This window comes from Chiloscyllium plagiosum, unplaced genomic scaffold, assembly GCF_037043375.1.
Source record: "Chiloscyllium plagiosum isolate Xiang-an unplaced genomic scaffold, Cpla_swu_hap1 HiC_scaffold_135, whole genome shotgun sequence".
NCBI classification, from domain to species: Eukaryota; Metazoa; Chordata; class Chondrichthyes; order Orectolobiformes; family Hemiscylliidae; genus Chiloscyllium; species Chiloscyllium plagiosum.
The window spans coordinates 82,792-96,266 of NW_028270274.1; the positions used below are offsets into that span (position 1 = coordinate 82,792).

General features: G+C 48.6%; 1 protein-coding gene across 1 annotated transcript in view; it reads right to left on the reverse strand.

The window, feature by feature from the left end:
* LOC148133999 (pleckstrin homology domain-containing family G member 5-like) overlaps positions 1-13,475 on the reverse strand; it is a gene marked incomplete at its 5' end in the record, with an annotated part of 75,841 nt that overhangs the window by 23,701 nt on the left and 38,665 nt on the right. The window lies entirely within an intron of this gene.

Consider the following 13,475-nt stretch of genomic DNA (forward strand, 5'->3'; position numbering starts at 1 on the left):
ACCCCTCGATTAGATCCCAGTCTGTAACTCCCTCCCGGGGTATCTGTTATTCTGTATATAAACCCCCCCGAACCCCTCGATTAGATTCCAGTCTGTAACTCCCTCCCCGGGGTATCTGTTATTCTGTATATAAACCACCCCGAACCTCTCGATTAGATTCCAGTCTGTAACTCCCTCCCCGGGGTATCTGTTATTCTGTATATAAACCACCCCGAACCCCTCGATTAGATTCCAGTCTGTAACTCCCTCCCCGGGGTATCTGTTATTCTGTATATAAACCACCCCGAACCCCTCGATTAGATTCCAGTCTGTAACTCCCTCCCGGGGTATCTGTTATTCTGTATATAAACCCCCCCGAACCCCTCGATTAGATCCCAGTCTGTAACTCCCTCCCGGGGTATCTGTTATTCTGTATATAAACCCCACCCCGAACCCCTCGATTAGATTCCAGTCTGTAACTCCCTCCCGGGGTATCTGTTATTCTGTATATAAACCCCACCCCGAACCCCTCGAATAGATTCCAGTCTGTAACTCCCTCCCGGGGTATCTGTTATTCTGTATATAAACCACCCCGAACCCCTCGATTAGATTCCAGTCTGTAACTCCCTCCCCGGGGTATCTGTTATTCTGTATATAAACCACCCCGAACCCCTCGATTAGATTCCAGTCTGTAACTCCCTCCCCGGGGTATCTGTTATTCTGTGTATAAACCCCACCCCGAACCCCTCGATTAGATTCCAGTCTGTAACTCCCTCCCGGGGTATCTGTTATTCTGTATATAAACCCCACCCCGAACCCCTCGATTAGATTCCAGTCTGTAACTCCCTCCCCGGGGTATCTGTTATTCTGTATATAAACCACCCCGAACCCCTCGATTAGATTCCAGTCTGTAACTCCCTCCCGGGGTATCTGTTATTCTGTATATAAACCCCACCCCGAACCCCTCGATTAGATTCCAGTCTGTAATTCCCTCCCGGGGTATCTGTTATTCTGTATATAAACCCCGCCGAATCCCTCGATTAGATTCCAGTCTGTAACTCCCTCCCCGGGGTATCTGTTATTCTGTATATAAACCCCACCCCGAACCCCTCGATTAGATTCCAGTCTGTAACTCCCTCCCGGGGTATCTGTTATTCTGTATATAAACCACACCCCGATCCCCTCAATTAGATTCCAGTCTGTAACTCCCTCCCGGGGTATCTGTTATTCTGTATATAAACCCCACCCCGAACCCCTCGATTAGATTCCAGTCTGTAACTCCCTCCCGGGGTATCTGTTATTCTGTATATAAACCACCCCGAACCCCTCGATTAGATTCCAGTCTGTAACTCCCTCCCGGGGTATCTGTTATTCTGTATATAAACCCCCCCGAACCCCTTGATTAGATTCCAGTCTGTAACTCCCTCCCGGGGTATCTGTTATTCTGTATATAAACCACCCCGAACCCCTCGATTAGATTCCAGTCTGTAATTCCCTCCCGGGGTATCTGTTATTCTGTATATAAACCACCCCGAACCCCTCGATTAGATTCCAGTCTGTAATTCCCTCCCGGGGTATCTGTTATTCTGTATATAAACCACCCCGAACCCCTCGATTAGATTCCAGTCTGTAACTCCCTCCCCGGGGTATCTGTTATTCTGTATATAAACCCCACCCCGAACCCCTCGATTAGATTCCAGTCTGTAACTCCCTCCCGGGGTATCTGTTATTCTGTATATAAACCACCCCGAACCCCTCGATTAGATTCCAGTCTGTAACTCCCTCCCCGGGGTATCTGTTATTCTGTATATAAACCCCCCCGAACCCCTCGATTAGATTCCAGTCTGTAACTCCCTCCCCGGGGTATCTGTTATTCTGTATATAAACCCCACCCCGAACCCCTCGATTAGATTCCAGTCTGTAACTCCCTCCCGGGGTATCTGTTATTCTGTATATAAACCCCACCCCGAACCCCTCGATTAGATTCCAGTCTGTAACTCCCTCCCAGGGGTATCTGTTATTCTGTATATAAACCATCCCGAACCCCTCGATTAGATTCCAGTCTGTAACTCCCTCCCCGGGGTATCTGTTATTCTGTATATAAACCACCCCGAACCCCTCGATTAGATTCCAGTCTGTAACTCCCTCCCCGGGGTATCTGTTATTCTGTATATAAACCCCACCCCGAACCCCTCGATTAGATTCCAGTCTGTAACTCCCTCCCCGGGGTATCTGTTATTCTGTATATAAACCACCCCGAACCCCTCGATTAGATTCCAGTCTGTAACTCCCTCCCCGGGGTATCTGTTATTCTGTATATAAACCCCACCCCGAACCCCTCGATTAGATTCCAGTCTGTAACTCCCTCCCCGGGGTATCTGTTATTCTGTATATAAACCACCCCGAACCCCTCGATTAGATTCCAGTCTGTAACTCCCTCCCGGGGTATCTGTTATTCTGTATATAAACCCCACCCAAACCCCTCGATTAGATTCCAGTCTGTAACTCCCTCCCCGGGGTATCTGTTATTCTGTATATAAACCACCCCGAACCCCTCGATTAGATTCCAGTCTGTAACTCCCTCCCCGGGGTATCTGTTATTCTGTATATAAACCACCCCGAACCCCTCGATTAGATTCCAGTCTGTAACTCCCTCCCCGGGGTATCTGTTATTCTGTATATAAACCACCCCGAACCCCTCGATTAGATTCCAGTCTGTAACTCCCTCCCGGGGTATCTGTTATTCTGTATATAAACCCCACCCCGAACCCCTCGATTAGATTCCAGTCTGTAACTCCCTCCCGGGGTATCTGTTATTCTGTATATAAACCCCACCCTGAACCCCTCGATTAGATTCCAGTCTGTAACTCCCTCCCCGGGGTATCTGTTATTCTGTATATAAACCCCACCCCGAACCCCTCGATTAGATTCCAGTCTGTAACTCCCTCCCCGGGGTATCTGTTATTCTGTATATAAACCCCCCCAACCCCTCGATTAGATTCCAGTCTGTAACTCCCTCCTCGGGGTATCTGTTATTCTGTATACAAACCCCACCCCGAACCCCTCGATTAGATTCCAGTCTGTAACTCCCTCCCCGGGGTATCTGTTATTCTGTATATAAACCCCACCCCGAACCCCTCGATTCGATTCCAGTCTGTAACTCCCTCCCGGTGTATCTGTTATTCTGTATATAAACCCCACCCGAACCCCTCGATTAGATTCCAGTCTGTAACTCCCTCCCCGGGGTATCTGTTATTCTGTATATAAACCACCCCGAACCCCTCGATTAGATTCCAGTCTGTAACTCCCTCCCCGGGGTATCTGTTATTCTGTATATAAACCCCCCCGAACCCCTCGATTAGATTCCAGTCTGTAACTCCCTCCCGGGGTATCTGTTATTCTGTATATAAACCACCCCGAACCCCTCGATTAGATTCCAGTCTGTAACTCCCTCCCCGGGGTATCTGTTATTCTGTATATAAACCCCACCCCGAACCCCTCGATTAGATTCCAGTCTGTAACTCCCTCCCCGGGGTATCTGTTATTCTGTATATAAACCACCCCGAACCCCTCGATTAGATTCCAGTCTGTAACTCCCTCCCTGGGTATCTGTTATTCTGTATATAAACCCCACCCCGAACCCCTCGATTAGATTCCAGTCTGTAACTCCCTCCCCGGGGTATCTGTTATTCTGTATACAAACCCCACCCCGAACCCCTCGATTAGATTCCAGTCTGTAACTCCCTCCCCGGGTATCTGTTATTTTGTATACAAACCCCACCCCGAACTCCTCGATTAGATTCCAGTCTGTAACTCCCTCCTCGGGGTATCTGTTATTCTGTATACAAACCCCACCCCGAACCCCTCGATTAGATTCCAGTCTGTAACTCCCTCCCCGGGGTATCTGTTATTCTGTATATAAACCACCCCGAACCCCTCGATTAGATTCCAGTCTGTAACTCCCTCCCGGGTATCTGTTAGTCTGTATATAAACCACCCCGAACCCCTCGATTAGATTCCAGTCTGTAACTCCCTCCCGGGGTATCTGTTATTCTGTATATAAACCCCACCCTGAACCCCTCGATTAGATTCCAGTCTGTAACTCCCTCCCCGGGGTATCTGTTATTCTGTATATAAACCACCCCGAACCCCTCGATTAGATTCCAGTCTCTAACTCCCTCCCGGGGTATCTGTTATTCTGTATATAAACCACCCCGAACCCCTCGATTAGATTCCAGTCTGTAACTCCCTCCCCGGGGTATCTGTTATTCTGTATATAAACCCCACCCCGAACCCCTCGATTCGATTCCAGTCTGTAATTCCCTCCCCGGGGTATCTGTTATTCTGTATATAAACTCCACCCCGAACCCCTCGATTAGATTCCAGTCTGTAACTCCCTCCCCGGGGTATCTGTTATTCTGTATATAAACCCCCCCGAACCCCTCGATTAGATCCCAGTCTGTAACTCCCTCCCCGGGGTATCTGTTATTCTGTATATAAACCATCCCGAACCCCTCGATTAGATTCCAGTCTGTAACTCCCTCCCGGGGTATCTGTTATTCTGTATATAAACCACCCCGAACCCCTCGATTAGATTCCAGTCTGTAACTCCCTCCCGGGGTATCTGTTATTCTGTATATAAACCACCCCGAACCCCTCGATTAGATTCCAGTCTGTAACTCCCTCCCGGGGTATCTGTTATTCTGTATATAAACCCCGCCCCGAACCCCTCGATTAGATTCCAGTCTGTAACTCCCTTCCCTGGGGTATCTGTTATTCTGTATATAAACCACCCCGAACCCCTCGATTAGATTCCAGTCTGTAACTCCCTCCTGGGGTATCTGTTATTCTGAATATAAACCACCCCGAACTCCTCGATTAGATTCCAGTCTGTAACTCCCTCCCGGGGTATCTGTTATTCTGTATATAAACCCCACCCCGAACCCCTCGATTAGATTCCAGTCTGTAACTCCCTCCCGGGGTATCTGTTATTCTGTATATAAACCACCCCGAACCCCTCGATTAGATTCCAGTCTGTAACTCCCTCCCCGAGGTATCTGTTATTCTGTATATAAACCACCCCGAACCCCTCGATTAGATTCCAGTCTGTAACTCCCTCCCGGGGTATCTGTTATTCTGTATATAAACCACCCCGAACCCCTCGATTAGATTCCAGTCTGTAACTCCCTCCCCGGGGTATCTGTTATTCTGTATATAAACCCCCCCGAACCCCTCGATTAGATTCCAGTCTGTAACTCCCTCCCGGGGTATCTGTTATTCTGTATATAAACCCCACCCCGAACCCCTCGATTAGATTCCAGTCTGTAACTCCCTCCCGGGGTATCTGTTATTCTGTATATAAACCACCCCGAACCCCTCGATTAGATTCCAGTCTGTAACTCCCTCCCCGGGGTATCTGTTATTCTTTATATAAACCACCCCGAACCTCTCGATTAGATTCCAGTCTGTAACTCCCTCCCTGGGGTATCTGTTATTCTGTATATAAACCCCACCCCGAACCCCTCGATTAGATTCCAGTCTGTAACTCCCTCCCGGGGTATCTGTTATTCTGTATATAAACCCCACCCCGAACCCCTCGATTAGATTCCAGTGTGTAACTCCCTCCCGGGATATCTGTTATTCTGTATATAAACCACCCCGAACCCCTCGATTAGATTCCAGTCTGTAACTCCCTCCCCAGGGTATCTGTTATTCTGTATATAAACCCCCCCGAACCCCTCGATTAGATTCCAGTCTGTAACTCCCTCCCGGGGTATCTGTTATTCTGTATATAAACCACCCCGAACCCCTCGATTAGATTCCAGTCAGTAACTCCCTCCCTGGGGTATCTGTTATTCTGTATATAAACCCCACCCCGAACCCCTCGATTAGATTCCAGTCTGTAACTCCCTCCCCGGGGTATCTGTTATTCTGTATATAAACCCCACCACGAACCCCTCGATTAGATTCCAGTCTGTAACTCCCTCCCGGGGTATCTGTTATTCTGTATATAAACCACCCCGAACCCCTCGATTAGATTCCAGTCTGTAACTCCCTCCCGGGGTATCTGTTATTCTGTATATAAACCACCCCGAACCCCTCGATTAGATTCCAATCTGTAACTCCCTCCCGGGGTATCTGTTATTCTGTATATAAACCACCCCGAACCCCTCGATTAGATTCCAGTCTGTAACTCCCTCCCCGGGGTATCTGTTATTCTGTATATAAACCACCCCGAACCCCTCGATTAGATTCCAGTCTGTAACTCCCTCCCGGGGTATCTGTTATTCTGTATATAAACCACCCCGAACCCCTCGATTAGATTCCAGTCTGTAACTCCCTCCCCAGGGTATCTGTTATTCTGTATATAAACCACCCCGAACCCCTCGATTAGATTCCAGTCTGTAACTCCCTCCCGGGGTATCTGTTATTCTGTATATAAACCCCACCCCGAACCCCTCGATTAGATCCCAGTCTGTAACTCCCTCCCCGGGGTATCTGTTATTCTGTATATAAACCACACCCCGAACCCCTCGATTAGATTCCAGTCTGTAACTCCCTCCCCGGGGTATCTGTTATTCTGTATATAAACCACCCCGAACCCCTCGATTAGATTCCAGTCTGTAACTCCCTCCCGGGGTATCTGTTATTCTGTATATAAACCACCCCGAACCCCTCGATTAGATTCCAGTCTGTAACTCCCTCCCGGGGTATCTGTTATTCTGTATATAAACCACCCCGAACCCCTCGATTAGATTCCAGTCTGTAACTCCCTCCCGGGGTATCTGTTATTCTGTATATAAACCACCCCGAACCCCTCGATTAGATTCCAGTCTGTGACTCCCTCCCGGGGTATCTGTTATTCTGTATATAAACCCCACCGAACCCCTCGATTAGATTCCAGTCTGTAACTCCCTCCCGGGGTATCTGTTATTCTGTATATAAACCACCCCGAACCCCTCGATTAGATTCCAGTCTGTAACTCCCTCCCCGGGGTATCTGTTATTCTGTATATAAACCCCACCCCGAACCCCTCGATTAGATTCCAGTCTGTAACTCCCTCCCCAGGGTATCCGCTATTCTGTATATAAACAGCCCCAAACCCCTCGATTAGATTCCAGTCTGTAACTCCCTCCCGGGGTATCTGTTATTCTGTATATAAACCACACCCCGAACCCCACGAGTAGATCCCAGTCTGTAACTCCCTCCCCGGGGTATCCGTTATTCTGTATATAAACAGCCCCGAACCCCTCGATTAGATTCCAGTCTGTAACTCCCTCCCGGGGTATCTGTTATTCTGTATATAAACCCCACCCCGAACCCCTCGATTACATTCCAGTCTGTAACTCCCTCCCCGGGGTATCTGTTATTCTGTATATAAACCCCACCCCGAACCCCTCGATTAGATTCCAGTCTCTAACTCCCTCCCGGGGTATCTGTTATTCTGTATATAAACCACCCCGAACCCCTCGATTAGATTCCAGTCTGTAACTCCCTCCCCGGGGTATCTGTTATTCTTTATATAAACCACCCCGAACCCCTCGATTAGATTCCAGTCTGTAACTCCCTCCCCGGGGTATCTGTTATTCTGTATATAAACCACCCCGAACCGTTCGATTAGATTCCAGTCTGTAATTCCCTCCCCGGGGTATCTGTTATTCTGTATATAAACCCCACCCCGAACCCCTCGATTAGATTCCAGTCTCTAACTCCCTCCCCGGGGTATCTGTTATTCTATATATAAACCACCCCGAACCCCTCGATTAGATTCCAGTCTGTAACTCCCTCCCGGGGTATCTGTTATTCTGTATATAAACCTCCCCGAACCCCTCGATTAGATTCCAGTCTGTAACTCCCTCCCTGGGGTATCTGTTATTCTGTATATAAACTACCCCGAACCCCTCGATTAGATTCCAGTCTGTAACTCCCTCCCGGGGTATCTGTTATTCTGTATATAAACCACCCCGAACCCCTCGTTTAGATTCCAGTCTGTAACTCCCTCCCGGGGTATCTGTTATTCTGTATATAAACCACCCCGAACCCCTCGATTAGATTCCAGTCTGTAACTCCCTCCCTGGGGTATCTGTTATTCTGTATAGAAACCCCACCCCGAACCCCTCGATTAGATTCCAGTCTGTAACTCCCTCCCCGGGGTATCTGTTATTCTGTATATAAACCCCCCCCCGAACCCCTCGATTAGATTCCAGTCTGTAACTCCCTCCCCGGGGTATCTGTTATTCTGTATATAAACCACCCCGAACCCCTCGATTAGATTCCAGTCTGTAACTCCCTCCCGGGGTAACTGTTATTCTGTATATAAACCCCACCGAACCCCTCAATTAGATTCCAGTCTGTAACTCCCTCCCCGGGGTATCTGTTATTCTGTATATAAACCACCCCGAACCCCTCGATTAGATTCCAGTCTGTAACTCCCTCCCCGGGGTATCTGTTATTCTGTATATAAACCACCCCGAACCCCTCGATTAGATTCCAGTCTGTAACTCCCTCCCCAGGGTATCTGTTATTCTGTATATAAACCACCCCGAACCCCTCGATTAGATTCCAGTCTGTATCTCCCTCCCCGGGGTATCTGTTATCCTTTATATAAACCCCCCCGAACCCCTCGATTAGATTCCAGTCTGTAATTCCCTCCCCGGGGTATCTGTTATTCTGTATATAAACCCCACCCCGAACCCCTCGATTAGATCCCAGTCTGTAACTCACTCCCGGGGTATCTGTTATTCTGTATATAAACCCCACCCCGAAACCCTCGATTAGATTCCAGTCTGTAACTCCCTCCCCGGGGTATCTGTTATTCTGTATATAAACCACCCCGAACCCCTCGATTAGATTCCAGTCTGTAACTCCCTCCCCGGGGTATCTGTTATTCTGTATATAAACCACCCCGAACCCCTCGATTAGATTCCAGTCTGTAACTCCCTCCCGGGGTATCCGTTATTCTGTATATAAACAGCCCCGAACCCCTCGATTAGATTCCAGTCTGTAACTCCCTCCCCGGGGTATCTGTTATTCTGTATATAAACCACCCCGAACCCCTCGATTAGATTCCAGTCTGTAACTCCCTCCCGGGGTATCTGTTATTCTGTATATAAACCACCCCGAACCCCTCGATTAGATTCCAGTCTGTAACTCCCTCCCGGGGTATCTGTTATTCTGTATATAAACCACCCCGAACCCCTCGATTAGATTCCAGTCTGTAACTCCCTCCCGGGGTATCTGTTATTCTGTATATAAACCACCCCGAACCCCTCGATTAGATTCCAGTCTGTAACTCCCTCCCGGGGTATCTGTTATTCTGTATATAAACCACCCCGAACCCCTCGATTAGATTCCAGTCTGTAACTCCCTCCCCGGGGTATCTGTTATTCTGTATATAAACCCCCCCGAACCCCTCGATTAGATTCCAGTCTGTAACTCCCTCCCGGGGTATCTGTTATTCTGTATATAAACCCCCCCGAACCCCTCGATTAGATTCCAGTCTGTAACTCCCTCCCCGGGGTATCTGTTATTCTGTATATAAACCCCACCCCGAACCCCTCGATTAGATTCCAGTCTGTAACTCCCTCCCGGGGTATCTGTTATTCTGTATATAAACCCCACCCCGAACCCCTCGATTAGATCCCAGTCTGTAACTCCCTCCCCGGGGTATCCGTTATTCTGTATATAAACCACCCCGAACCCCTCGATTAGATTCCAGTCTGTAACTCCCTCCTGGGGTATCTGTTATTCTGTATATAAACCACCCCGAACCCCTCGATTAGATTCCAGTCTGTAACTCCCTCCCGGGTATCCGTTATTCTGTATATAAACAGCCCCGAACCCCTCGATTAGATTCCAGTCTGTAACTCCCTCCCCGGGGTATCCGTTATTCTGTATATAAACAGCCCCAAACCCCTCGATTAGATTCCAGTCTGTAACTCCCTCCCGGGGTATCTGTTATTCTGTATATAAACCCCACCCCGAACCCCTCGATTAGATTCCAGTCTGAAACTCCCTCCCCGGGGTATCTGTTATTCTGTATATAAACCCCACCCCGAACCCCTCGATTAGATTCCAGTCTGAAACTCCCTCCCCGGGGTATCTGTTATTCTGTATATAAACCCCACCCCGAACCCCTCGATTAGATTCCAGTCTGTAACTCCCTCCCCGGGGTATCTGTTATTCTATATATAAACCACCCCGAACCCCTCGATTAGATTCCAGTCTGTAACTCCCTCCCGGGGTATCTGTTATTCTGTATATAAACCACCCCGAACCCCTCGATTAGATTCCAGTCTGTAACTCCCTCCCCGGGGTATCTGTTATTCTATATATAAACCACCCCGAACCCCTCGATTAGATTCCAGTCTGTAACTCCCTCCCGGGGTATCTGTTATTCTGTATATAAACCACCCCGAACCCCTCGATTAGATTCCAGTCTGTATCTCCCTCCCGGGGTATCTGTTATTCTGTATATAAACCCCACCCCGAACCCCTCGATTAGATTCCAGTCTGTAACTCCCTCCCGGGGTATCTGTTATTCTGTATATAAACCCCACCCCGAACCCCTCGATTAGATTCCAGTCTGTAACTCCCTCCCCAGCGTATCTGTTATTCTGTATATAAACCCCCCCGAACCCCTCGATTAGATTCCAGTCTGTAACTCCCTCCCTGGGGTATCTGTTATTCTGTATATAAACCCCACCCCGAACCCCTCGATTATTTTCCAGTCTGTAACTCCCTCCCGGGGTATCTGTTATTCTGTATATAAACCCCACCCCGAACCCCTCGATTAGGTTCCAGTCTGTAACTCCCTCCCCGGGGTATCTGTTATTCTGTATATAAACCCCACCACGAACCCCTCGATTAGATTCCAGTCTGTAACTCCCTCCCGGGGTATCTGTTATTCTGTATATAAACCACACCGAACCCCTCGATTAGATTCCAGTCTGTAACTCCCTCCCGGGGTATCTGTTATTCTGTATATAAACCACCCCGAACCCCTCGATTAGATTCCAATCTGTAACTCCCTCCCGGGGTATCTGTTATTCTGTATATAAACCACCCCGAACCCCTCGATTAGATTCCAGTCTGTAACTCCCTCCCCGGGGTATCTGTTATTCTGTATATAAACCCCACCCCGAACCCCTCGATTAGATTCCAGTCTGTAACTCCCTCCCCAGGGTATCTGTTATTCTGTATATAAACCACCCCGAACCCCTCGATTAGATTCCAGTCTGTAACTCCCTCCCGGGGTATCTGTTATTCTGTATATAAACCCCACCCCGAACCCCTCGATTAGATCCCAGTCTGTAACTCACTCCCCGGGGTATCTGTTATTCTGTATATAAACAGCCCCGAACCCCTCGATTAGATTCCAGTCTGTAACTCCCTCCCCGGGGTATCTGTTATTCTGTATATAAACCACCCCGAACCCCTCGATTAGATTCCAGTCTGTAACTCCCTCCCGGGGTATCTGTTATTCTGTATATAAACCACCCCGAACCCCTCGATTAGATTCCAGTCTGTAACTCCCTCCCGGGGTATCTGTTATTCTGTATATAAACCCCCCCGAACCCCTCGATTAGATTCCAGTCTGTAACTCCCTCCCCGGGGTATCTGTTATTCTGTATATAAACCACCCCGAACCCCTCGATTACATTCCAGTCTGTAACTCCCTCCCCAGGGTATCCGCTGTTCTGTATATAAACAGCCCCAAACCCCTCGATTAGATTCCAGTCTGTAACTCCCTCCCGGGGTATCTGTTATTCTGTATATAAACCCCACCCCGAACCCCTCGATTAGATCCCAGTCTGTAACTCCCTCCCCGGGGTATCCGTTATTCTGTATATAAACAGCCCCGAACCCCTCGATTAGATTCCAGTCTGTAACTCCCTCCCCGGGGTATCCGTTATTCTGTATATAAACAGCCCCAAACCCCTCGATTAGATTCCAGTCTCTAACTCCCTCCCCGGGGTATCTGTTATTCTATATATAAACCACCCCGAACCCCTCGATTAGATTCCAGTCTGTAACTCCCTTCCCGGGGTATCTGTTATTCTGTATATAAACCACCCCGAACCCCTCGATTAGATTCCAGTCTGTAACTCCCTTCCCGGGGTATCTGTTATTCTGTATATAAACCACCCCGAACCCCTCGATTAGATTCCTGTCTGTAACTCCCTCCCCGGGGTATCTGTTATTCTGTATATAAACCACCCCGAACCCCTCGATTAGATTCCAGTCTGTAACTCCCTCCCGGGGTATCTGTTATTCTGTATATAAACCCCACCCCGAACCCCTCGATTAGATTCCAGTCTGTAACTCCCTCCCCAGCGTATCTGTTATTCTGTATATAAACCCCCCCGAACCCCTCGATTAGATTCCAGTCTGTAACTCCCTCCCCAGGGTATCTGTTATTCTGTATATAAACCACCCCGAACCCCTCGATTAGATTCCAGTCTGTAACTCCCTCCCGGGGTATCTGTTATTCTGTATATAAACCCCCCCAAACCCCTCGATTAGATTCCAGTCTGTAACTCCCTCCCCGGGGTATCTGTTATTCTGTATATAAACCCCACCCCGAACCCCTCGATTAGATTCCAGTCTGTAACTCCCTCCCGGGGTATCTGTTATTCTGTATATAAACCCCCCCGAACCCCTCGATTCGATTCCAGTCTGTAACTCCCTCCCGGGGTATCTGTTATTCTGGATATAAACCCCACCCCGAACCCCTCGATTAGATTCCAGTCTGTAACTCCCTCCCCGGGGTATCTGTTATTCTGTATATAAACCCCACCCCGAACCCCTCGATTAGATTCCAGTCTGTAACTCCCTCCCCGGGGTATCTGTTATTCTGTATATAAACCCCACCCCGAACCCCTCGATTAGATTCCAGTCTGTAACTCCCTCCCCGGGGTATCTGTTATTCTGTATATAAACCCCACCCCGAACCCCTCGATTAGATTCCAGTCTGTAACTCCCTCCCCGGGGTATCTGTTATTCTGTATATAAACCACCCCGAACCCCTCGATTAGATTCCAGTCTGTAACTCCCTCCCGGGGTATCTGTTATTCTGTATATAAACCACCCCGAACCCCTCGATTAGATTCCAGTCTGTAACTCCCTCCCGGGGTATCTGTTATTCTGTATATAAACCCCCCCGAACCCCTCGATTAGATTCCAGTCTGTAACTCCCTCCCCGGGGTATCTGTTATTCTGTATATAAACCACCCTGAACCCCTCGATTAGATTCCAGTCTGTAACTCCCTCCCGGGGTATCTGTTATTCTGTATATAAACCACCCCGAACCCCTCGATTAGATTCCAATCTGTAACTCCCTCCCGGGGTATCTGTTATTCTGTATATAAACCACCCCGAACCCCTCGATTAGATTCCAGTCTGTAACTCCCTCCCCGGGGTATCTGTTATTCTGTATATAAACCACCCCGAACCCCTCGATTAGATTCCAGTCTGTAACTCCCTCCCGGGGTATC